The 25,514-nt window shown below is 39.4% G+C and overlaps 1 protein-coding gene and 1 long non-coding RNA gene across 4 annotated transcripts in view; both read right to left on the bottom strand.

Annotated features, from left to right (window-relative positions):
- The window catches only part of CTNND2 (catenin delta 2), a 931,760-nt gene that overhangs the window by 582,391 nt on the left and 323,855 nt on the right, over positions 1–25,514 (bottom strand). The gene's annotated exons all lie outside the window — the stretch shown is intronic.
- LOC122241429 lies at positions 20,680–24,216 on the bottom strand. The gene is made up of 2 exons (XR_006221568.1): positions 23,896–24,216; positions 20,680–21,704 (listed from the first exon to the last, which is right to left on the bottom strand). It is a non-coding gene; the product is annotated as an uncharacterized LOC122241429 (long non-coding RNA).

The following is a 25,514-nucleotide window of genomic DNA, read 5'->3' as shown; positions in this document are numbered from 1 at the left end:
CTGTGGAAATTATCTTATTTTAGAGATAAAATTTTATAAAAGTAGCAGATATATGATACCAGAGTTCATTAAAATTTACTAAGAGCCAGATCTAAATGATACTCACTCTTAGAATAGCACATCATTAGGTCACATAACACATTAGTATTATAAGAAAAATTGTCGTATAGTTTATAACTTTTTCCTAAAGAGTCTACATTAATAATTAATTAATAATTAATTCCACTTAATTAAATACAGTTTATTAAATGTTTTTAAGAGGATAAAAGCATAGAAAGCCTCTTGAAGGGGCTTAGCTAACTCAACGTGAAAAATGAAATCAGAAAACACATACTTACAGTTTTATTAATTCCTTCAATAAATAATTTACTTAACAATATACCATAGCATAAATTGGGACTATACTAACTAGATTTAAGGAAGTGGAAAACCTTAAGGGTGCCTGGGTGGCTCAGTTGGTTAAGCGTCGAACTTAGGCTCAGGCCATAATCTCACAGTTGTGGGTTTGAGCCCTGACTTGAGCTGACAGCTCAGAACCTGGAGCCTCCTTCAGATTCTGTGTCTCCCTCTCTCTCTCTGCCCTTGCCCCACTTGTGTTTTCTCTCCCTCAAAAATAAATAAACTTTAAGGAAGTAGAAAACTTTAGACTGCATAGTGAATTCAGTAAATATAGATTTGCCATGATTTTTCTTTAAAAATTTTTTTTTAAATGATTATTTATTATTGAGAGACAGAGACACAGTGCGTGAGCAGGGGAGGGGCAGAGAGAGGGGGAGACATAGAATCCGAAATAGGCTCCGGGCACTGAGCTGTCAGCACAGACATGTGGGGCTCGAACTCACAAACTGTGAGATCATGACCTGAGCCGAAGTTGGTCACCCAACTAATTGAGCCACCCAGGCGCCCCTGCCATGATTTTTCTAATATGAGAAGACAGAAAAGAGATTAGACAGAAGTGGAGAATGGGCAAGATGGATGAGCTTCTAGGCAGCGGAAGACATTTTCTACAGAGTAGATCTGATTGCTAGAAGCCAATGACTTAAGATTCAAACTGACCATGCCAACCACATGAAGTGGGAAGATGGACTCAGAACATATTCTGAGACTGTTTGTGTGGACTTCACATCGTAAGGCATCAAGACTTCTTCGTCAACCTTTCTCCTATAAGAGTAAGGTAGAATGAGGACCGGCACCTACCAAGACACAAAATGGCGGTCCTGCACAGTCTTATGTTGCAACAGAACAGTGGTAGGCATGAAGGTGACAAGCAGAAAGGGGATGGTATTTGATCGTTTTGACCATGGTAGTGAAGGCTCCCAGGGTCTCCTAAGTGAGGCCTGTTAGGTCAACGTAGATGGGAATGGAAAACCTATTAATGGGCAACAGGTCTACTTTCCTTTAATGGCCAGCTGTTCTAATGTCCACTTGTCAAGAGTCTATAATGCTATAATTTGGGATCCAATGATAATCAGTTTATACTTTTGTTCTCATACTTTATGTACTTTATTATGATTATTTCTTTAATATTATGATTACTTCTAAAGGAAGGGACTAGGTCCTAAGTGATCATTTTATCTTGTGAGTAAAACTCTGGATATGTAACTGGAACTAGGTGCATGTGGGTGAATAAATGACACAAGATCCTGGTATCAAGTTCCCTGGAATGAAATTGCTAAATGGTTTGTTACAAAGTATTTTTTTTTCAAAGAAGGCATTTCCTGGTCACAAGTGAAGGTGAGAAAACTTCCACAGGACTTAAAAAATATCAGCAGCTCTATGAAATGATTTCCTCATAGTGCTATTCTCAGAATTCAGTCAGCTCATCAATTGTAATAAACTTGTGCGATCCTTACTTAAAAGAGCTGTTAAAGGTTTATCTAGGTGATGTTTCTTTTGTTTAAATTTTCTTTGTTTTGCTTTTTTTCCTTCTAATCAGTGCCTCTTTGATTTTATGCATATATAAAAATACACTTATTTGCATATTACATAATTATACATGCCTTATATATAATAAATATATAATAACACACATAAAATATAAATATATAAAATTATATATAAAAAGATAATCTAATTGTCATCTATCTTTCTAACTGTATAAGGGAAAATACTTGTCACTGTTCAATCCATCTAAATATGTACAAATTGAAGCGGGTAAAAGATTTGATCAAGTTTGTTTGAAAACTAGCAGCAATTCCACCTTGTCATTTTCTCTTCTTCAGAGTCAAGCACTTTTAACTCCTTTACTGATTTCTATTTCCAAATCTCCATTAACTTTCAAACATTACTATTCCTGAAATTTTTGGTTATAGGCATCATCAATTGATTTCCCACAGTAGAAGACAAGGATTTAGCTCCATTTCCCCATCTGCCATCATGCATTGACACTTTGCCCATCTTCCCCCATGTTCTCTACATATTTTAAACTTTGACGTTCAGTAGAACAATATCAAAACGCACATGCTTCATACCATGGCTTTCTTCACACCAATATCAAACATTTTGTTTTCTCCAAATGAATGGCTTGTCTTTTTTGTTACTACTGTTCACTTGTTCAGCTGTCTATGTACTTACCATGAATCCAACCAAAAACTTCCCTTGCTTGATATCAACTTCTCTCAATAAATCCAACACAGGAAAGAACATATCAGTTCTATCCATTGAAAAAAAACTCTCTTCTGGTGTCTTCCAACCTGTTCTAATCTGGCCTCTTTACACAGTGGTCATCCTGGACCCTCCCTTCACCTTCAAGCTGGGGATCTCCTCTGGCCTTCTCTTATGTGGGTTCCCTCTTTCTAGACCTGCTATTTCGTTTTCCTACTTTGTTTCCTTTTCTGGTAGAAAATGTCTCTCCAGAGAGAAAGAGAGAGTGGGAGGCAGTTTTTTGAGATCTTGCATATCTGATATGTTTTTATTCTACTCTCAAACTTAGTTCTAAAACTAGTTACAGAAGTAGAGAATTCTAGGTCGGAAATAATTTTCCCTTAGAATTTTCAGCTAGCACTTCATTATCTCCTGCCTTCCAGTGTGGCTGTTGAAAAGTGTGAAACATTATAAATTTTTATTATTTTTTGCGTGAAATCTGCTTTTACTTCTTCCCAGAAAACTTGTATCTTTTCTTGGTCCCTAGTGTTCTAAAATTCTGTTGTGATATGTCTATTTTCAGGACCTTTAGTCCTGAAATGTGAGACATTTTCAGGACCTTTAGTGGGACCTTTCAACCCAGAAACTTACATTGTTCAGTTCTAGGCAATTCTATAACTCTATTCGAAATTTCTTCATGCTTTTCTCCCTTGAAAAAAAATTTTTCTTGGGGTGCCTGGGTGGCTCAGTCAGGTAAACATCCGACTTCAGCTCAGGTCATGAGCTCATGTCTCGTGAGTTCACGCCCCGCGTCGGGCTCTGTGCTGCAGCTCAGGTCATGAGCTCATGTCTCGTGAGTTCACGCCCCGCGTCGGGCTCTGTGCTGACAGTTTGGAGCCTAGAGCCTGTTTTGGTTTCTGTGTCTCCCTTTCTCTGCCCCTCCCCCGTTTGCACTCTCTGTCAAAAATTAAAAAACATCATTAAAAAAAAAAATAGAAAAAGATTTTCTTGTTGCTGTTTTTGTGTTTTTAACTCTTCAGATGTTATATACATCAGTTGACTAAGTTTCTTATTTAAATCTATTTCTTTTCTAGTTTCCCATCTCTTTTATGTTTTGCTTTTACTTTCTGGGAAGTTTCCTCAATTTAATCATCATCAGCGCCAATATGTTATTATACTTTAAATTTCTCAGAAATTTAAATTTTTAAATTTCTCATTTTTGTTCTCTGAATCTTTCTTTTAATTATCAGCCAATATTTATTTTATGTGAAATCTTTTTTTCCTCTCTCCATGATGTTAATATTATGTTTTCTTCTCTTTGCATACTTCCTATTTTATAATGATTTTCCATTTGTTTTAGAGTCTTTCTTTCATGTTCTAGGCTTTTGAACATATCAAATTCCCTGGCAGGCTTCTTCTATTTGAGAGGGCGTTCAGAGAGCTGATCAGACCTTTGGTGAAACGAGCTGGTTATCTGTGCTCTTCCAGGAGGATCCGTGGGTGTGTCCGTGCAGAACTCCCAAAGATGGCTCTCTCAAGCTCCATCTTTGAGTATACACATGTGGCTGTCCTGTTCTGAAAACTGTCTAGGGGCAGAGGCTGGCGGCAGGGTGACGGGGGTTGCTCAAAATTTAGTAAGTAATATTTCACTTACTCCCACTGTCAACTTTCAATACGGACTTTATCACTCACTCTTCCTCATGCCCCTGAGTTAAGAGACTCTAATTTCATCCCCTCCAGATGTTATACCTCTAGTGTTCGCCAGTGTGGGAGAGGAACAGTCATCTGGTGTATGGTAGGGTCAGGGACTTGGGGGTCAATTGATACTTAAACAGATTTGCAAGCAATCTCCTGTTTGTAGAACTATACTTCATACCCCATGTCCCCACTCTTACAAACCTTTCCAAGACTTTCCTTATAAATTAGCCTATGTTTTTACTTCTTCTGTTTAGAACTCATTTTCTTAGATATGATAAGTTATTTACCACTTTGTCTATGAACCATGTTTAATCAGTTCTAAGACTTCACCTTTTAATGCTTCTGGGTTTATTCGCTCTTGAATTGGGATGACTTATATTTCATAGTGTATTCTAGTTTGATCAGAAGCACTGTGGCCTTCTTCATGGCATGTGAAATAATTTTGAGTTGATGGCCGCTCAAACTTGGTGAGATGTTTATGGGGTTATCCCTTTTAAAAAGTCCACTTTGGCGAGGGAGCACATATTAACGCAAGAGTTCCATTTACCTTCTTTACTTGGAGGTCAGTTCCTTTTCTAAAAGAAATCAGAAACTTCAGAGCCAAGGAGTACAAACCACAGTATGAGTGAACCTCAAATGTCCTTGGCCTTCGTACCTACCATCTGAGGGGCGTTCTCAGCAAGATTATTGTAAGTTACACTGGTCGGTCCTCCTACTCCTTACCCAAGCCTAACCACATCCCACACCAGGTTCTAAGGCCTCATTCTCAGAAGCATCAATGCTAATGCAACCTTGCCAGTTCTATATAAAATGACAGAATGGAAGATCACTGCATCTCTCTTCAGGCCCTAGGATGCAGTGATTTCCAGGACTGTATTCTAGCTCGTGTCCAACCACTGTGCAGATGAGGTTTTGCTTCCCAGTGCCCCCCATCCCTGTGTCCATCAAGGATTTATACCATCAGATAATCTTAGGTGACCTTTTCCCCCCACATCACTTTTAATTCCTGTTTCACATGAATGAGTTGATTTCATAGCCACAAACTCCTGGCAATGTCAATTTCATCCCACTGAGACATGTTCTGAAGCCAAATCAAAGGGACGGTGGCACACATGACAGGGTAATGATAGGAAGCCTACAGCAAAGTGTCCAACAAATCTGGAAAGAACAAAGCCATGATGTCAGGATGGAATGGAACAAATCAATGTCAACTATAACGTTGTGTAGACCTCACTGATGAGTCAAAAACTATGGCAAAGAGCTGTCCATGGAAGTTTACAAAACTGACAGATTAATGTTTTAAACAACCACAGTGTCATTCTGGGTCACCTAGCAAGACAGCAGATGACAGGAATCAGCACCCTGAAGCAAAATCATAGGCATCTTTCCAGAACGGCTTCAATAAAATAAAAACATGAAGAAATGCCTCTTTCTGACCAACTCCTTCAAGCTGTAGAATTCTATCTGCTTTGTTCTGACATTTTACCAAATGCTTTGTTATCCGAATAAAGCAGGTTTACCACAGTTTACTTAAATCACCTAAATGACAAGACTCCATGAACTAAAGAAGGCCATAGTTCTTGGTAGTTTAAAATGATGTAAAAATCCACTAAGTTTCATTCAAAAAATTAGTGATGGTATTATATTGGTGACTCTTAACGATATCATGATAATTTCTAGAACTTTTTTCCATATTATTTAGCTAAGAGAGAGCACGTGAGCAGGCGAGACAGAGAGACAATCTCAAGCAGCCTCCATGCTCAGCATAAAGCCTGATGCAGGGCTTGAACCCACGACCCTGGGATCATGACCTGAGCCAAAATCAAGAGCTGGACGCTCAATCAACTGAGCCGCCCTGGTGCCCCTCTTTTTTTTTTTTTTTTTCATTTTTATTTATAGAACTTTGAAAATACCTAATACATAACCCATAACTACAGAATAAAAAATTAAAGGTAATGGGGCCCTACCATGTACATTTTGAAAAGCTTCTACTAGTGATTTTTATGCCCATATCTGTTTAGGAATGACTACTCTATTTATTATAGTAGCACATAATAATGGCAATCAAGATTGTAAGTATTTGCTTACCATGTATCATACTCTGTTAAGTGCTTTACATGCATTAATTATTCATTCCTCACACTGATCCAATAAGGCATTTTATTGTCTGAGACATTTCAAACTTAAAAATGTTAGGAGCTTCCCCAAAGATCAGGCGGGAGTAGAACTCAAAGGCCAGCTCTAACTGTTCAGAACCCCACTGCCTCAAAAATCTAGGATTATTTGTTCCCACCATTTTAATGGAGGCTATAGAATCAGGAGCAATCCAGCCAAAATAACAATACAAACTTCCTCATTGAGGAATGACTACAGCTTACCATTTCATGCTCTCTTCTTAGTTCTCCTTGCCTTTCTAGAAATAAAATACTGGGATGAGTACGTCCAACCACTGGAAGAATTATACTTACTGTTGTGTTCAAGTTCACAGTACAACTGAAATATTTCCTTCTAATAATGATCCTTAACTTGTAAGAGTGCCACTGTGAAACTCATATACACCCTGTGAGGGCAAGGGCGACGATAAGAAGTTATGCTCCAACAGCTTTGTCTATGTTTACACCACAGTGGAGAGTGGAGAGAGCAGCCTTCCAATATTTAAAGAGTAAAAGAGGAAGTACCAAAATACTAGGCTCTGACAAGATCAATGACTTGCATCTCCTCCAATGGATTTTGCATGTGCTGACTCTACGACCATTGCTCCAAATATCCAGTTCCTCTTCCCCACCGTTCCTCTGTTCCTTATGTTTAGGAAATATGCTTTTGCCTTTCAGTTTTATGGTGTTGAATCCCAACATTGATTCATTTAATTCTCATCTGTTCTGTATGAGTACATTCCTGGCCTCACCCTCACCCCCTACACATGACAAGAAATGACCACCACTCTCATAGTACAACAATGTTTTATTGAATTAACTTAATTACATACTTGCCTTCTGTCTTAGCACATACATGTCTTGGTGGCAGGGGTCATGCCTTTACATTATCATCTTCTTCTCACGTAATATATAGCACTCTCAATAAATGATGAATGGATGGATGGATGGATGGATGGATGGATGGGTGGATGGGTGGATGGATGGATGACTTAATGTCTGACCTCAAAAAATAATGTTTGGGTCAATATGAGAAAGTGTGCAACAGTGTGCATGCCTAAAGCAAACTGATTAAGGGATCTGAAGGAATATAAAAGAAGGAATATAAAATATAAAAGATAAAAGATACTTTTGTGGCATTTCCAATGCAAAATTTCTATGATATTTTTCCATGAATTGTGCTTGCTCTTCCCCCCATACTGTATGTCTTTTGTATAACTAACTTGAATTACCGAATAAGAATTATAGTAATAATTCTATATAGAATAGAAATGTTTGAGTGACAAAGGCCAATATTTATCCTTTCTCACTCAATGCTTTGTTGAAATTTGAATAGCTAAATATTCGTATCAATGGAATAATTATATATGCTCTCATTACCATATGCCACCAGTATTGTAACCTATCGTTAGCTTTTTACTTTGTTGGCTTCTCCTTTCTTCCTGAAACAAATTCTTCTTATGGTTTTCAATACACCCCTCCCTGCCTTCCTTCCCACCTCTCTGGCTGCTCTTCTTCTCTGTGGATGCCTCCTACTCTCTCAAGCTACTCTTCTCATTGGGATTCTTTTAAATTTCTATTTTCTTAGATTTTTGTCTAAATAATTTCACCAATCCTCACAGCTTCAGTAACCAATAATGGTGGGTACACAACTGTCCCCGGCACCCACTCTAGAAAATCCACAGGTTCATGTCCAAAACTGACATCACAGACAACCTACAAACCTGTTCTCATTCTGTTGTTTTCCTATCTTAGTCCATGGTACCATCATTTACCCAAGTTACCTAGTCCCCAAATTTGTTTATGATTCTGGACTTTATTCTCCCCAGATATGCACAATAGATCATTAAATACCACTGTGATACTGTGATTTATAATAAGAAATATGTTTGTTCTTCGGTCCCATTTCTGTCACATAGTTCCTAAAACCCTTGAAATTAACCTAGGTGCTAAGAATGACAAAGGTGTCTTTTGTTATGTTAATGAAATTCTGGACCACACCAAAAGATGGGGAGTTGGTGGTCAGGAGAACCAACAATGTAATTTGAGTGTTGGGCTTTCAGTCCCATACGCCAGGGTGTCCAGAAAGGGGAGAGGGACTAAAGATTGAGTTTAGTCATCAATGGTTGATGATTTAATCATTTGTGCCTACATAATGGAGCCTCCATAAAAAACCCAAAATCATGAGGTTCAAAGAGCTTCCAGGTTGGTGAACACATGAAGATCTGGGGAGAGGGGTGCACTCAGAGAGAACATGGAAGCACTGAGCTCCTCCCCCCATGCCATGCCCTATGCATCGCTTCCAGCTGGCTGCTCATGAGTTATATCCTTTTACAATAAACCGATAATCTAGTAAGTAAAATGCTTCTCTGGGTTCTAAGAGCAGCTCTAGGAAATTAATGGAACCCAATCTACAGCTGATTGGTTGGCTGGAAGGACAGGTGACAACCTGGATTTGCCACTGGCTTGTGAAGTGTATGTGTGGCCGGGGGAGGGGCTGTAGGACTGAATCTTAACTTGTGGGATCTGATGCTATCTCCAGGTAGAGAGTGGCAGAATTGTAGGACACCCAGGTGGTATTAGGTAATTGCTTGGTGTGGGGGGAAAACCCACATTGGATATGAGAACAGACTTGTAGCTCCCAATTCTACCTCTCCAATCTGTCCACTGTCTCCATTGCCACCACTCCAATTCTACCCCACACTGGGTGTCAGTGGACAGTCGTGTACACACGCCTGCAAAACTAAACTCATTTTTAGAGTGTATGCCCCTGTTCATACCTGCCTTCAGTCTGCTCTCCACAATATAGTAAAAAATTATCCTTAAAATATTAATGAATGTGATTCTGTTATTCATCTACTTAGAACCTTTCAGTGACTCCTTACTTACTAAAAATGAAAATTAATAATTCTTAACATTTAACCCTTCAATAGCTCAATACTCTGTAACATTAAGAGAAATATTTATTATCACACGCATCACGATATCTCTACTAAGTCTTGATATCAACTTGAGGAACTGAATATGTTGAGAATCTGACTGGCGGTCTCTATTCATACTTTTTTTGTTGACACAGAACATAGGCTTTTGCAAGTTAATATAGTATTATTAATTTGAAATTACAGACATAACCTAAAATAGTTAAAACTTAATCCTCTCACATTTTCTTCCACACTTTACTATAGTTTAATTACAATTAAATACTCTGTATACTAATTACATACAAATTAGCATACTAGTTACTAGTCACTAGTAAACTAGTTACTCCCAAGTTCAAAAGATATTATCCCTTTGCTGGGCCACCAAGAAAAGAAAGAATATAATACTTTACAGAGTAAGAAAGAACACTTTTCTGATTCTGAGAAAAGCTTCAGGAGATACTTGCTTTATAAATGTTTTCATTTATTTTTGAGAGAGAGAGCACGCAAGCAGGGGTGGGCCAGAAAGAGAAGGAGACAGAGGATCCAAAGCGGGCTCTGTGCTGACAGCAGAGAGCCAGATGCAGGGCTCGTACTCACAAACTGTGGGATCATGACCTGAGCCAAAGTCAGACGCTTAACCTACTGAGCCACCCAGGTGCCCCAGGAAATATTTGTTTTCTATTGACCTAGCCTCCAAAGTTCTCTTGACAAACTGTAAAATCTACATTAAAAAAGACTCCTCAATTATAAAATCAGCATCTTCATATACTTTCATGCTGTAACACTTGTATGGCAAAATAATCAATTTTCCCATGATTTACCATCTTCCTAACATAAAAATCCCTAATGAATTTTACTGGTAGTTCTTTGAGCTGAGTGCCTATCAGTTTTTCAGGATGAGGAGATGACTTAAGTATCTTCACTGGCTCCAAAGTTCCGAGGAGTTCTGTCATTAGATCCCTAGAAATCAAAGTTTATCTCCAGTAGTATGGCGGACATTGCTGCTTAGTATCTCTTCAGTGCTACGATATCAGATTTCTCTGGTACACAGATGAAATGCAAAAGGAATACTGTCTTCTCACTAAAAGCAACCATAGATGGGGATTAAGCCATCAACACTTTCTTGACTGCCAGCATACCACAAGAACCCATTATTTTGGAGTTCCTATGTTTATAATGCTAAATTCCCAGGCAGAAAAATACTGATACCTTTCTAATCCAGATCTCTAATACCAACCACACAGTAGGTGCCAAATACACATTAATTGAATGAATGAATAAAGTAGCAGTAGGGCAACAAATATTTAGGGGCAAAGCGTTCTATAAGGTGTTGGATGACAAAGACATGGGTACAAAATTAGCTCAGGTATGGATCCTACGATGGTTAATTTTACGTAACTTGACTCAGCTAAGGAATGCCCAAATCGCTGAGAAACATTCTTTCTTACATTGTCTATGATGGTGTTTCTGGAATTTGAATCTTAGTAGACTAAGAAGATCACTCTTACCAATTCTGGTGGGCATCAATCATCCAATCAGTTGAGAGGCTCAATAGAACAAAAGGTAGAAGAAAAGCAAGTCTGGTCTCTCCATGGGAGCTAGGACATCCATCTTCTTTTGCCCTTAGACTCTGGCACTCCTGGTTGTCTAGACCTTTGGACTCAGAGCACACCAACTTACATCATGGACTCCCCTCATTCTCAGTTCTCTGAGTTTGGACTGCAACTATACCATCAGGTTTCGTGGGCCTCTAGCTTGCACTTGGCAGATTGTGGGACTTCTCAGCTTCTACAATCATCTCATCCTGACCTCATAATAAAACTTTCTATGTATCTCCATATATTCAATTGCTTCTCTCTCTCTCTCTCTCTCTCTCTCTCTCTGTGGGGAACCCTAACAGAGATTTTGTTGATAGTTTTAAGTCTAGCAAAAGAGTTGAAATCTGTATATAATTAAACAGAATATAAAGTAAAATGCTAAATTGTGATGAGATGGATACAAATTAATTTCAAAGGCAACATCCAGTTAGGGAAGATGGGAGAGGGTGGGGAGAAGAACATCAAGGATAATGGCACATACAGAAGGTGGCACCCGAGGTGGACGATGAGAGGTTAGTGGTTGACTGTGTGAAAAGGTTGAGGAAAAGCATTATGAGTGGAAGGAACAGCATCAATGAAGGCATAGAATTAGACAAATATTGAAGGTGTATGTAAGTGTTTCAGGGAGTAATTAGAGTGCGGTTTGACTGGTGTGCAGGACTGGAGAGAATATCAGGCAAATTAGGTTGGAAGTTGTGACTTAAATAACAGGTTAATATTCAACAACGATCCCGATTTTCCTCATCCATTAAATGTGATGCACCACTTCATCTGTTTCCATACTCCAACTAAGAAATCCTTTGAAATTTTATTGAACCCATTTGATAAGGAAATAAAAGCATTGAACTGGCTTTTGACATGTGAAGGTCTTCAGTGGTGACGTGGATCTCGTGTTACATCACAAGCACATTGTCCTGCTAGGATGTTAGTTTGCCTGTCCCTAAACGTTCCTGTCTCCTCCGGAGCTTTTTCACAATTAGGTGGACACAGTAAAGTCCTCTGGCATTCTGGACACACTTATGGGGTCCTACACCCAAAGAAATAGTTTCATTTCTCTTCTGCTTCATTTATATTGTTGACATTTCTTTCCTGTGTGTGTTTTTTTTCCTTTTTTCTTTCTTATTTATTTATTTTTTTTTTTGGTGTGCCTTTCAGAGCTCACCTCATTGCCTCCAGAGTGGTTTTTAATTGCCAATGTCACATCTACCATTGACTGAGGGGCTTGAGGTCACCACAGCGCTGACATCAGGTAAGAGGGAGTTATTATTATAACTGTACTCTAATGTAATAGTATAATGGTTTTAGTCTTTGAATAATAACAGCTGTATTATTACTCTGATTATTTTATCTTCAAATGCCCCAGAGAAGAATATAGGATATGAAATATAATTCTTTGGTATAGAGAGGAGGGAACTAGCAATCAAAGAGATTAAGTGAATAATTCAAGATTACTCAGCTAATGGTATAGCAGAGATGATAACACAGTGACATCTAGCCCAATGGTCTTCCCTATTCTTGATAAGGTATGCAATATGCATTTACATACTGTAGACAAGCTATATATAAACGACAAGTCAAGTCTTTCATTTTACATTTCCTCACTGCTTAGGTAGTGACAACAAAACATGAACATTCTTACATTAACTTGTTTAAATCCAAATGGCACCACGGGATCTGATTCTACTTTTCATTTTTTACAAGACTAGGCATTCAATTAAAAAAAATACCCTCCTTACTAAAGTAGCTTCATGACTTGAACGTTTCAGGGTGATCCATTCCCAGAACAACTTCAAAAGATGAATATAAACCTATCTTCAAGCTGTGAAAATTCAGTTTCTTTTCCTTTTATTTTATCTTTTTCTTTTTGAAATTCCTCTTCTGGGAATAAATTAAGCTCAGTCTAACAAGGAATATATCCATATTTGCATCCTGAGAATGCAGCGAGAACTTGTAGGAATGCAGCATTGATGAATGTACCACTGTTGAGATAGTTTACATACACTGGAGCAAAATGAACTGTGACCAATAAATCCCTTCCATGGTCGCCACCCTTCCACCTCTCCCCAATTTGGGGAAATGTCTTAATGGACGTGCAGTATCGAGTTTGCAGGCTTATTTTCAGTCATAAAGAATAGGGTACCAGATGCTCCTGGTACACTGAATTTGTCACACTGTAGACAAGCTAATATCATTATGGGAGACCACAGGGGAAAAAATAAAAGATTCACATTTAATCCACATTAACTACCAGGAGACCCATCAAGGCAGTTGGGCTAGCTCATGATACAGCAGCTTCTAGCAAATTAGCAGCCCATAACAACTTAGTTATAATGAGCTGCAAGATCTTACACCATAAGCTCAACTCCATTAAAGTGAATTCAAGTACATGAATTCATGTACAGAGTGTAACCTTAACATCTGTCTGTGCTTAGCCAATATTTTGTTTATGCCTTTTTAGGAACAGCCAAATTATCCTTGTGTCCCCTGAAACGGGGGACTGTAATTTCCATCAGCTGCAGTGTTTACCTGATAGGGAGGGCAGAGCTAATGAACACCAGCTCCCTGGCTGCCGAGCCGGACAGCAAGCTGCCAGGATTCCAGCAGCTGTTTCGCACATATTAGGCCAATTTTCCACCAAACGCTTTTCCCTTGCTATTCAAGCAGGGAAAGCAATAGTCTAGTCAGAAATTAAATAATCAGCAAGACACGTGTATTTGATAAATACTGTAGAACTTGTACTTAGTTAAGAAAAATGACTTGAACCATATCCTACCCAACTCAGCATGGAGAACCTTCCTAGTATAATTAACTTAGGCCACCGTTTTCCCTAGAAAAGCAATGCCCTCCTTCTCTCCCCACAGTAGAGTGAATACCCTTTCGGTATGTAGGAACTACTACTATTAACTGCTGTTAATAATAATATCACTATTATAAAGACTATCATTGCTATTTTATAGATGAGGAAACGGATAACCCATAGTTAGCCAGTTGCTACATTAAGGGAACAGGCATTCGATATATAGCTAGGTATTTCCATAGAGTTTTATGTATAGGATGAATAAGTACTTATGTGAATAATCTAACTCCTTTATTCTCATTCTATCTTAGACAGCGGGTGTACATGAATCTCTTGGGTGATGTTTTCCAAATTCACGTTCTTCCTCCTACCTCCAGAAACCTTAGCACACAGGAAAACAGACGCTGCAAGTACAATTAGGGGTTTTCTAGATCTTTACAAACCCAAACTAGTTCTAATTGATCAAGATGTCATGTCTGAAAAGTCTCAGAGAATTTCATAAGTGGAGGGGATCTACAAGGTCATTGAAGTTCATCATCTGTCGGTCTTGGACAGTCAGCTTCGTAGACAGTTCCCACCTGGAAACTACTGGGGACGGTGGTTCAAAGTCAGACGCACACCCACTGAAGGCGGCCCAGGTCATCAAAAGCATAACATGCCTACTCATGAAAATCTAATAATTGCTTCTGATTCTGACCTCTGTTCTAGTTCTGTCTCCTGATTCACTAAAGCAATACTCTGACGTTTTCATTGATACAATAGACCCTATTATTTGAAAACCACATCTTCTCTTCCTATTTATTTTTTTTAAGTTTATTTATTTTGAGAGAAAGAGAGAGAGCAAGCAGGGAAGGGGCAGAGAAGAGAAGGAGAGGGAGGGAGAGAGAGGGAGGGAGGGAGGGAGGGAGGGAGGATATCAAGCAGGCTCCACGCTGTTAGTGCAGAGCCCAACACAGGGCTGGTTCCCACGAACCGTGAGATCATGACCTGAGTCAAACTCAAAAGTAAGACGTTTAACCAACTGGGCCACCCAGACGTCCCTTCTCTTCTGATTTAAACAGGAGCAGTTCAGAGGTCCTACCCCTGCTTATTTGGGCTTTCATCATTGTGGCCAGACCTCTACATGGTCTCTTTTGTTTGTTGATCTCCCTTTCCCTTAATAACCAACATTCCATGCACTATTTCAAATATAATCTGAAAACTATCAAGTACTTCAGAAGCATCACTCATAGCACTGATATTGAACTTCCATTAATAGAACCTAACATTACATTAGCTTTCTTAACTTTGTCAAATAGTTGCCTTATAGGAAATTTGAATTCAACTAAACCTTTAGTACTTGTGTTCTAAACTGCCAAGAACCAGACTTCCATACACAATATATCTCTATAGTTGATCCCTATGAGCCCACAGACATGGATTCCAAATTTTCAACTTTTTGTTTTATCTCATATTTTCTTCGGGATTTTAGATTTTTCTTGAAATCTAATTTTATACCAAATGTATGCATACTTTTTTAAGATTTTATTTTTAAGTAATCTCTACACCCACTATACCCAATGTGAGGCTCAAACTTACAACCCTGGGATCAAGAGTCCCCTGCTCTACTGACTGAGCCAGCCAGGAGCTCCAAAATGTATGTGTATTTTACTAGCCTTGAAAACCTGCATATTCTAAAAAGTTTTAAAAAATTTAAAAGAAAACAAAAGGGGGGAGGCACCTGGGTGGCTCAGTTGGTTGAGTGTCTGACTTCAGCTCAGGTCATGATCTCATGGTTTATGAGTTCGAGCCCTGCGTCAGGCTCTGTGCTGACAGCTCAGAGCCTGGAGCCTGTTTCCCTCTCTCTCTGACCATCCCCCGCTCATGCTCGCTCTCTCTCTCTCTCACTCTCTCTCTGTCACTCAAAAAATGAATAAAAACTTTAAAAAAAGAAAAAAAAAGAAAACCTGCATATTCTATAAGCTTGCTTTGAAGACATTAGGCCAATTGTTTGATTAGTTTTGTTTTGAAAAGTAAGTACATAGCTCAACGCTTTTCCACCCCAATCTCCTTTCCTGTAGACAACCATCTAAAGAGATATATAAAGACATGCCTAGTACATGTCATCAGGATACAAAAATCAACATAAGCCTGGGACTGTTTTCCAGTACCTAGATGCAGTGCGCTGTGATTCCAACATTGTCTTCTTGGCCCCCTGTCTGCAGAATGCCTGGAAGTAACTACGTGTTCATTTACAAATTAGGAACAATCATTCATGGCTGTATGATCTTCTTCATCCTTGACCCTAAATCTGGAGATAAGCCAGATGGGGGGGTGTCTCACAAGGACAGACGGCTGAGCTTAACAAATGTTCCTATTTCTCATACTGCAGCTTTTGAATTGGAATGTGACCGTTAACTTCCCGACCCCGTTGAGTTGTGCAGCTCTGTGGTGGTGACACTCCTCTGAAGTAGGGCGCATAAGACAATCGCCTGGGGTAGGGGAAGAAAGAACTTACGGTTTAAATTACTGTTCTCACCTCTTAACATGAGCTTTTTATCTTATTTTCTAACATATGCATCTTAGTACAGTAGTACATTTATATCACGTACAAATCAATGGGCACTTTATGAATGTTCTTGCTCAAAAGACTTCCGGATCGGAGGAGTGAAAATAGTAAGGGCTGGAGACCCCAGGGTAAGAGACGCACACAGGTTAGGCCAGCGACCCTGTTGAGAGCCCACCTTGGCCAATCTTCTGTGCTCCACAGCTAAAAGTTGTACCCCTAACTCGGCACCAGGGAGCCCCTAGAGGAGAAATACTAAAATCCTATTCATTTGGAAGGGATCACAGAATTGAAGCCTTTAATTTTGCAGGTAAGGAAACTCAGGTGCAGAGGGATTAAGTGAGTAGATGGTGCAGCTTCAAAGCCCTTGGGGGACATTCGAGGGAAAAAGAACACGAAATGAAAGAAAATTAATACCAGAGCTGGAACTGAGTTCATTCCATCGCTTTTTCTCAAAATATATCCCGATAAAGTAGTAAACATACAAACTCAAAGCCAAAAGCCACAACTGAGGAAGAGAAGAAGAAGGGATGGGAGGGTGACAGTCACCGAATACAGCCTTACACAGCCTTAGGCGCCGTACTTAGGCTGACCGATTTTCTGGGGAATGCACCAAGCACAGTGCAGAAGCATTGGCAGTGAACGTTCTGAACGTCGGCCGATCGCTCAGGGTGACACAGCCACCTTCTAACTTGAAGCCCCTTTAGAATTCTGCCTTCAGAAGTTGTGAACGTCCACATTGTTCTAGGATGAATAACGCATTTCCCCAAAATAAATAAATGCTTACAGCACGGGAATATCCACTTGTAATCTAGATCCGGTAAAATGTTCTACAGATGAAAGAGGAAGTTACCGTATGAAGTTATGCTTATACAGGACATCACACTGCACCTGTGCCACAGGGATGAGAATGTCACTATTCCGATGGAGAGAAAGTGAGGCACGAGTATGCCCGTGTTTTCTTAGCGCATAGAGCTAAGCCTCTGGCCTCTAGGCCCATATTTTTTCCCACGACCCCAAAGCTAAAAGGCCTATTTCATACCTGGTTAAAAACACTAAGAATTTTGTCTCCACACAAAGCACAGATTCTCAAAGTTACCCCAAATCGTCACTGTCACTTGCAGACAAGGATGAGAAGCCAGTTGGCCTGGCTTCCTTTTGAAAATGAGAGGAAAGAGAAAGGGCTCCCAGAGCACTGACAGGGATACACTTGCAGGGATAAACTCCTTAGGATGGGCACACATCCTAAGCCTCTGGGTCATCACAGGGACTCGACTCCTAGACTGTTGTTCTTTTGAGAGGAGGAGGAGTGATAGCAATCATAGTCATTGATTTATCTTCCGGTCCCTGCAAGAAAGAGAGCTCCATGAAGGCAATGGCTGTGCAGCTCCCTACTCCTAGATTTAGAACAGGGACTGGCAAAGAGCAGCTCAGTACATCGTGCTGTAATAATCCCTAGACCATGCCATTTCATTGAAACCAGTCTTAGGAGATGCTTTGGAAATATCCGCATCCACAGACGTATTGAATTGACACACAAGGCCGTACTGTAAACCAAGCCACACAATGGCTGCAGGTGAAAGCAGTGAGGAGAGAAGGAAAGGAGGAGACTGAGGAATGGGGAGGCCACCACAAGATCAGGCTACCGTGTTCTCCCCTCCTGCTGCATATCTCCCTCTCTCTACCTTACATGTGCATGCACAAATACAGCATGGCAGAGAGCCTGGAAATAAAGAGCCTGGAAAAATACAAGACTAGGATAAACCAGATACCACTGAGCCCTCCGATCTCTTCTCACCTTGAACCTGCAGGAGCCTCCACTGTGGCAGATGAGACTGCCCCGATCTATAGGCTACCCCTAACTCTCTGCAGAAAAATTTCAAATCAACCTTAAACTTGTTCTCTCACCCACCTCATTCACAGCCAGTTTCTGCATCCATAAAAGCAGAGAGGTGGTTCTCAACTGCTCCTGGAATCCCCTAGGGAACCTCTTAGAAATGCAGATGTCCAGCCCAGACTTTGAGATGCTGAGTCAGGGAGCTGTATTTACAATACATACTCAAGCGGATTCTGATGCGGCACCCCATTATCAATCCCTGAGCTCCAGGCCCTGCAGGATTCTTTTTTAAAAAATTTGTTTAATGTTTTATTTTTGAGAGAAAGGGAGTCACGGAGAAACAGAGTACTAGCAGGGGAGGGGCAGAAAGAGAGGGAGACACAAAATCCGAAGCAGGCTCCAGGCTCTGTGCTCAAACTCCTGAACCACAAGATCATGAAGTGAGCTGAAGTCGGACACTTAAGTGACTGAGCCACCAAGGCTCCCAGGCCCTGCAGGATTCTAAACAGGAACATGTCGATCAGTGGGTCAATTCACAGTACAAGGGAGAAGAGCCTGGAGCATGTGGCCGGAGGTGACCAGTAAAGAAAAACAGGGAGAGCTATGCAATGCGTGGAGGGGAGTTTCTATGAATAGGCAAAGATCTACAAAGGTTCTCCAAAATCTAAGTGAGATGGTTAAACTGAGCAGTGCCCTTGGTGGGAAGGCTGAAGGGGAGGGAGGTGCATAATCAAGTAGACTTGGGTTCAAAATCTTGCACACTTTTTTTTTTTTTCTGTAATCTCAGACATCCCACATAATGAAATAATTACTCTGCTTAACGATTCTCATCTATAGCACAGGGACAATAGCTAACATATACGGGCCTCTGTGAGGATTTAGCGAGGTGCCATAAGCAAACACTAGATACGCTCAACGAGTGTGTTAGTTATCATTCACAGTAACAAATAAAAGGCAGGGTTAGGTTCATAAATGCTGAAATGAAGGCATGCAAAGTTCCTGTTTAATTCCATATACCTGGAGATTAGAAAAGTCCCTAAAAGGGAAATGTGTGACATTTGGCCAATATTTGTGCACCCCATTTGCAAAATATATGCCGGAATATGCCACAGTCCACAGACTAACATCAGGTCCACAGCAGCACTAGGCCCGACAACCAAATGACCCAACAACCCACGGGCCCACACACTCAGAGTGACCCTCTGCAAGTCTTTGTCGTCTTCACCTCCGTGTTTATGGTTTCCAATCTCCGGCAGAACTGCTGCATGATAATGTGGGTGCAGTTAATCCTCAGCCTTAACACCGATATTTAACTACCTTTACCATTTCGAGGTTGAAGATAGTAGAAACTCTACTAATGCTGATGAAAATTACCAGAAGTTGGTTCAGAAGAGCAGGAGGGCTTTAAACTAACCAGAAGCAGCTGAAATTCATAAAGAAGGTGTGTGTGAATAATGGGAAAGCCATGCGACAAATAATCCTATTGGGAATTACTCTCATTGGCTACGTATCCAAATGTCACATACCCCACCCCACACAAACAGCAGCTGAGGCTTAAGGGAAACAAAAAGGTTCTAACAATTGATTAGACTCATACCGAAACAAGGAGACAGTTGACCAGTTGACCAACACCTAAAATCAGTCTTTCCTCTTTAAAAATGAGCCGGTACTTTTGGAAGCCACAGACTAGCTCAACATTTTTATTCCTAGAGGAAGTAACCTTCACATCCTTGAAAAATATTTATACACTGGAGAAGGTCACTATGTAATTTAGCCACACTGCAGCATTCATTAAATTCTTAGAGCTTGCAAAGTTTATTTTTAAAACCAGCAGTGCTAAGTTTAATTAAACTTGTCAAATGTAGGAAAAACTTGATGTGATAGAAGCAGGTGATTGGGTGCACAAATGACAAAAATATTCTCACTCTGATTATGCTTTCCAGATGAGCCAGCATTAGTTATGGCCACTATATGAGATGCCACTATTGACATAATTAATGCTGATTGGTAATTCTTAGGATCCTGAAAACGGGTTTTGATTTTTGAGTAGAACTTTATTTAACAGAACCGCTGACTGAATATGATCACATAAATGATCCAGGCCATTGGATCTTTTTTCTCCTGTCAATGAATATTAGAAATATGAAGAAAGAGATGATGTGAGATTTTAGAGACTATGTATAATTCTTTGTGTGTTCCTTATGCACTAGTTTGGAGAATATGCGGATAAATTACAGAACCTTAGAGACAGCTGGAGTATTACAATAACAGCCACACCGTTTATGATGGAAGCAACAGATGACTTCAGAAGCTGAGGGTAGTGGTCAAGTTTCCACCACTAGAGGCTGGGAAGAGGGGAGGACACACTGGTCTTCTCACTAAGAGTCCATCTGATGCCTTGACCATGCGTTAGGAGGGAAATTCTCAACCCCTATTCTGTGATACAGATGACTTGGCTGAGTGTCGGCGCATAAACAATCATAAATCTACTGCCGGTATTTGACCACTTTCTCTCACACTTATGCTAGAATAATGAGTGGCCAGTGATAAATTTGAAAATTTCTACTTTATTTGAAAAAATCGAAAAACAACACCACTACCAAAGTAGAACACCGTATCTTTGGTGCCAGGAAATTTATATTTAGTTCATCATTTGTTCAATAAATAAGGCACGCGAGGGTCTAGGTGCTGGGAATGCATCAATAAAAATGTTAGACAAAAATCCCTGTCCTTATGGAGTTTACGTTCTGGTAGAAACAAATGGACGTGGAACAAGATGGACCAATGGGTTACTTAGAGTACCATCTGTGGTAAGGGCGGAGGAGAAAAATAATGCAGGAAAAGGAGATAGGGAGGCAATGTAAGTATGGTTATCAAGACCTGACTCATCGATAAGGTGACCTCTGATCAGAGACCTGAGAGACACGAGGGGAAGGGGGCACGTGTGTATCTGGACTGGATTCTGGTTGGGGGCTGCTGTTTTCTGTTTTCAGCAGAGAAGAATGGCAAGTGCCAGGGCCACGTGATGGTTCTCCAAAAGGCAAGGAGGTTCTCTGCTGGAGCAAAGTGGGCAAGAGGTTACGACTTAGGAAAGGTGGGAGAGCCAGGGGTGGTAGGAGACACACGATGGAGGGGCTTGGGTGACTGCATGGTCTTTGACTTTGACTCTGCATATAGTAAAATTTTAGACTAAAAAGAGTCGAAACTTTTTAAATTTTAGGATTTACGTTTCCAGAGGATTTCTCTGGCTACTATTTAAAAACTATCTTTACAGTCATGCTTTAACAATTATATTGTGCACGTCACTGATTCTTTCCTCATTTTGGTTTGGGAAGATCAAATAATCATATTTTAATGTACTATATCAAGTTCAGCAGTGTTTCTGGCTCTCTTTGGCCAGGGTCCATTACAGCAGTAATTTTACTGCATTACAGTTACGAGTTCTCATATCTTCATCTGCACCAGATTTTTTAGTTCATGGACTCTGGGAACTTCCTCTTTCCTTTTTGTTCATGGCATACAATGTTTAGTACCAGGGAGGAACTCAACATCGATTTGCTGAATATAAGGTACTGTAAGAGATAAGAATTACAAAAGAGCTATAAAACAGAACTCTAAATCAGGAGTCACATGTTAATAAGCTTCTTACAGAAATACAAACACAACTCTTTGTTCCTAAACCATTTCAACGGGAACTTTCGGTCAAATGTATTAGCTATGAGTTTGTAACCTATCAATATAATGTCAATGATGTGGGCCAAATCTGGAATTGTCTGGGTAAAAAAAAAAAAAAAAAAAAAAAAAAAAATATATATATATATATATATATATATATATATATATGTATATGTATATAATTATAAATATTTAACAATTAAAACTATTCTTCACTGTTTGCATAAAACTTCACAGTAAAATACTCCAGGAAAGATTGTGCAACTTGGCATTTGAGGATCTTCAAAATCTGAAGGACCCTATTTAGTATGTTGTCTGATGCATTCACAACATTTAAATAGCTGGATTAAAAAAAACAAATTTAAAAAGAGTTTAAATTTTCTTCCCATATACAATATTTATATTCATCAGTGTGAGGTAATAGGCAATTATACCATGTAGTTAGTTAAGTTGGGTCACATGCCTATACTGTGCCCTGCAGCTTGAAGACTTAATGCCACTTGAACCCATGACATTGGTGTTCCACAAAGTGTGAGTGCCTAGACACTACATTCCCGAAGTGAAGCTTTATATTTAGGCTTGATCATTTGAGTTTACATTTAGGCTGTGTTACTAAATAATGGTCAATGCATGGAAAACTCTTTTCAAAGGTCAAAGTTTTAAGTAGCAATTCCCAGCGGATACCTTTGAAACCATTAATAGGTTTACACCCATTCCCCCAAAGTGAAAAAGGTTTCTCAGCTTTCATATGATCCAAATAACTTTTAACTTTAATGAATCGAAATGAAATATTTACTGAGAGGTATCCCCAGAGTATATTCAAGCCTTCCTTTGTTAGCTTCTTTAAAATAAAACATACCCATGCTAGTCAATTAACATACTAAAACATGTGCCCTAACATGCTCCTGATTAAAAAGAAGTAATTTTCTTTTTATCAACTTGGTTATTATTCGCCCTCAGTATCTGAGTTACAAAGTCACTCAAATTTCAAAAATATTAATCAAGTAGAAATTCTATCTTGTGATTGTCACAATTAAGTTGGAACTCGTTCTTCTCTTTTGCTATTACCATCCAGCTGAAAACACTAAAGATAAAAACCTAAAGACTTTGAGTCACCATGGTATTTCACTTAGAATTCTCCAGCGAGCACCTATCTCATAAATATATAGCAACTGAACATATAATTCTCACAGACTGTCACCCCAGTGACACCCCACTGTTAAATCCCCAGCTTTCCTAAATTGATTTGTCTCTTTAACCTGTTGAGTATACAAATATATTCTAAACTCTGGTGGCTACATACGTGAAACCTACGAAGTCACTGTAAATTTTGGTCAATGATTCTCTCACTGAGTTGTGTGGATGAAAGCAATCTGGAAATACTTGTACGGTAAAGGTTTTCTATAATTATGGGATTTGCGCATCCTGTTTACACCATTTAGAATGATCAAAACATGCAATTATTGCATTCTAGTTCTAACGCAAAGCTCATCACTGAGAACTGAACAAGCTCTGTTGAGAAAGGCAATGCAATGCAACAAGTTAGCTGTCCAATACGTTGAATTTTTAGTTACTTGACACACTGGCACTGGTTGTGCGATTTTTATGCCCTTACTCTCAATGATTAATTTCTTTCTGAGTGAGGCTCTTTATTTAACTGTGTGCCAAAGTGGGGGGGGGGGGGTCGACAGCCCACAATTTCCAAGCCAACTTTTAATTACTTAAACCGGCATTTACACGGATAATCATAACTTTCATGAAATCTAAAGGATGTATTTACAACATACCAAGTTTTACCAAATGCAGTCATGAAGCAGTTATAATGGTTCACAGATAGAAAAATGGCACATGGGTCCTTACAACTGCGTTCTGTTTAATTCGGTTATTTGGCATTTACAATTTCAACATTAATACTCTGAATAAACTGACAACTGTGAGGCCGGAGGTAAATTGTACCTGTGTTCTCTACATGTAACTCTCAACCTGCAGTTTTACAACTTTAGCTAAAAATCATCACACAAACAACATTAATAATGAAAGCATTTAAAAAACAAATACGTTCCATTTTCACTTTTTCTTCTCTTTTACCTTTGGAAACAAATGGTCCTTAAATACTTCAAAACTGTAGTCGAGGCCAACAAGTCGACTAGTCACAAAGATGAGGGGTTACTTTTCCCTCTTTCCAGGCAGCGTTCGGGGGTTTCAGCCGTTTCTGCACCTGCTCCTCCCTCCCCGAGCCAGGGCTAAAAGGAACCCCAGAGGAGATCAAAAATCACGAATGGAGTGGAAGAACAGTCTCGCAAAAGTCAGGATGCCAAATTATCATAGTTTAATTTCTTCTTTCACTCGCCAACAGTTTAAGAGAAAGCAAAGCAAAGAGGCATCAGAGACACCACAAGCCTTGTGGTAGCAGTCTTAAAAGAGAAAAGAATTGAGTTCAGCCAGGCACAAAGGTCTCCATGGCAACAGTGAATTTAGACCCCCATCGGCATTATTTATGCAACATTTCATCACAAAAGGACCCTCCCACTAGCCTGCCTAGCAAATTCTAGTTTTCGGATCTTCCATTTCTTTACCCTAAATCTGTATCTGGATCCTTAGCGATCTGTATCTCAACATTTTGACAAAAAAAGAAAAAAAAAAGAAAGAAAAACCCACAGAATCATAAAATTAGTCTCAGACTGAATCTAGACTTTGTTTCCTTGGTGAATTCAAAGGCAAGAGGTAGATTCAAGATTGCTTAGAGTTCATATTCAAAGCTGGGGTCTAGTTTTGATTTAGAAATGGACACTTTGAAAAAACATAAGTTTATTCAAATTATTTTATTTTTGAAATGAGACTGTAATTCAAAAGAAATATAAAATATGGGAAACTCTAACAAACCCGAAGACTTACAGAAAAGAGAACCTGTCTAGATGCTTGACTTTAACGCTAAATTTTATATGCTTATATCCACCCCTACCCATTCCCAGCCATCGTAGTACCTCAGAAAACTCAGTTCTGAGTCTTACTTGATTCTAGTTTGGGTGTGACTTCCAAGTATTTTAAGTACTTTTTATCAACTGTGTGGCCAAGGGACCCCACGTCCACATGTTGTAATTAGATGACCTAGGGCAAGTTATGTACAACAGAGATAGCACCCCGATGTAATGAGGTTACCATATTAATAAGATGTTATCTTATTGAGGAAATACTTTCTTCAATTCTAAAACAATATACGACTATAATTGTTAGGATAATACTTGATGTTGGAAAGAAAGTATCATATTTAGTGTTAGCTCAAATAGAGCTAAACAAGGTGACTTTTAAAAACTAGGTCTTGATTATTTTTAAAATAGTACAAGCTTTTTAGATGAAAATTCAAACAGAACCTACTTTTATTTTTATTTTTTTAGTTTATTTATTTATTTTGAGAGAGAGAGAATGTGTGCATGTGTTGGCGACTAGCAGAGAGAGAGGAAGAGACAGAGAATACCAAGCAGCCTCTGAGCTGTCGGCACAGAACCCAATGAGGGGCTTGAACTCATGAACCACATGATCATGACCTGAGCTGAAGTTGGACACTCAACCAATTGAGACACTCAGGTGCCCCAGTACCTACTTTATAAAGGGCCATTCTTATCCCCCACCCACCCCACACCACTCTCCTTTAATATAGTGTATGTCTAAGACCTAAATCATGCATCTTGATCTAAGTCTTGATTGAC

The sequence above is a fragment of the Panthera tigris genome, chromosome A1 (assembly GCF_018350195.1).
Source record: "Panthera tigris isolate Pti1 chromosome A1, P.tigris_Pti1_mat1.1, whole genome shotgun sequence".
Lineage (NCBI taxonomy): Eukaryota > Metazoa > Chordata > Mammalia > Carnivora > Felidae > Panthera > Panthera tigris.
This window is presented reverse-complemented; position numbering and strand designations above follow the sequence as displayed.